This window comes from Sciurus carolinensis, chromosome 12 (assembly GCF_902686445.1).
Source record: "Sciurus carolinensis chromosome 12, mSciCar1.2, whole genome shotgun sequence".
Taxonomy (NCBI): domain Eukaryota; kingdom Metazoa; phylum Chordata; class Mammalia; order Rodentia; family Sciuridae; genus Sciurus; species Sciurus carolinensis.
In genome coordinates, this window is record NC_062224.1 from 23,677,599 (window position 1) to 23,679,612 (window position 2,014).

Genomic DNA, 2,014 nt, shown 5'->3' on the forward strand with positions numbered 1-2,014 from the left:
AGGCAACAGAGTCACGGTTATCAGGAGCAAGAGGAGCAATAGAGCCCAGGGGAAAGGTTCCCCATAACTAGCAAAGTGATGTCTGTATAATTCAGTTGGAATAAGTCCAAGCCTTTCTCTGAATGAAAATAGATGATGAGTCTCTAGCAATTAGAGAAATGCAAATTAAAACTACACTGAGATTCCATCTCACTCCAGTCAGAATGACAATTATCAAGAATATGAATAATTATAAATGTTAGCAAGGATGTGGGAGAAAGGTACCCTCATACATTGCTGGTGGGACTACAAATTGGTGCAACCACTCTGAAAAGCAAGATGGAGATTCCTCAGAAAATGTGAACTGGAACCACCATTTGACCCTGTTATCCCATTCCTCAGTCTATACCCAAAGGAATTAGAATCAGCATACTACAGTGACACAGCCACATCAATGTTTATAGCAGCTCAATTTACAAAGCTAAGCTAAGGAACTAACCTAGATGCCCTTTAACAGATGAATGGATAAAGAAAGTGTCGTATGTATTATCATATAAAAAGAATGACTTTATGGCATTTGCTAGCAAATGGATGGATCTGGAGACTATCATGCTAAGTGAAGTAAGCTAGTCCTAAAAAACCAAAGATTGAATGTTTTCTCTGATATGTGGAAGCTAACTCACAAAAAGGGAGGAGTGAGGAGTAGAACAGAAGTGCAGTAGATTAGACAATAGGAATTGAGAGAAGGGAGGGGGATAAGCAAAGAGAAGACAGTGGAATGAATCTGACATAGTTTTTCCATGTGCATATATGAAAACCACACAGTGAATCCCATACTATTTACATCCATAAGAATGGGACTCTAACTAGAATAAAATATACTCCATGCTTGTATAATTATATCAAAATGAATTCAACTGTCATGTATAACTAAAAAGAACCAGTACATTTAAAAAAAGAAAATAGATGATGTGAAAGAGGAGAAACTGAGGCAGAGCACTGTACCCAAAAAGAACATCCCCCAAACCACCTTCTCCTGTGGAAGGACCATGAAATACACATTTGATCTGAGTATGGGCAAGATTTCCCAAAGGAAAGAGCATAAAACCAAGGAGATGAATCCAGACCGTGCCAGCTTATGTGTAGATATGGAAGATGCTCTTGAAGAGGCTGAGGGGCGGGCATGGGGGTCCGTGGCCATGCAGCAGGTATTCACAGACCACATCACTGGGGATGATTTTCCAAAGTTCTTTGCAATCACTCATATACAAACTCCTCCATTTTCTCCAGGGCATGATGTGCTTGAAAGAGAAAATACCTGTTCTTCCCCCTTTTTATGCTCTTCTTCAACTTGGATAGTGGGGGGCAATTATTCATTTGTCCTTCTTATCTAGCAGGAGTCCCAGTTTAACCAGTTCCACTATGGCAATTTCTTGATTAGTGGTAGGAGTGTCACTACCCTGTGCCACCATGGATCCTTTGTGGGAAAACATCTGGCTGTTACCTCAATACTATGAAGCTTTAGCTTTAGAATCATTTGGAATCTCTCAGATCCAGGGTCAAAGATCTCCCTGTGATAGTGGACAGGCCAGGGGGACATGCCCTGTTAGGGGGTCACCCTTTCCTGCTGAATGGCCTTGGTCCTTTAGTATCCTCCCTTGACTGGAAGAGGCATGAAACTTACTTTTTACTTTTGAAGGATAATTTTGCTGGAGACAGAATTCCAGGATGGTGGCATTTTTGTTTCAATACTTAATTATTATTTCACTCCCTTCTCTTCTTTTTTTTTTTTTTTTTTTTTTTTGGTGCCGGGGATCGAACCCAGGGCCCTGTGCTTGAAAGGCACTTTACCAACTGAACTATATCCCCAACTCCTCCCTTCTCTTCTTGATTGCATGGTTTCTGAAGAGAACTCCAACATAATCCTTATCTTTTCTTTCTAAAATATTCATTAATGTGTTATACATAATAGCAGGGTTCATCTTGACATATTCATAAATGCATATAATATAGTTTGCTCCATTTCAATTCCCAG

The 2,014-nt window shown here is 39.9% G+C and overlaps 1 pseudogene; it reads right to left on the reverse strand.

The window, feature by feature from the left end:
* Positions 1–964: 964 nt before the first annotated feature.
* Positions 965–1,472, reverse strand: LOC124961079 (adiponectin receptor protein 1-like; annotated as a pseudogene).
* Between the last annotated feature and the right edge of the window lie 542 nt (positions 1,473–2,014).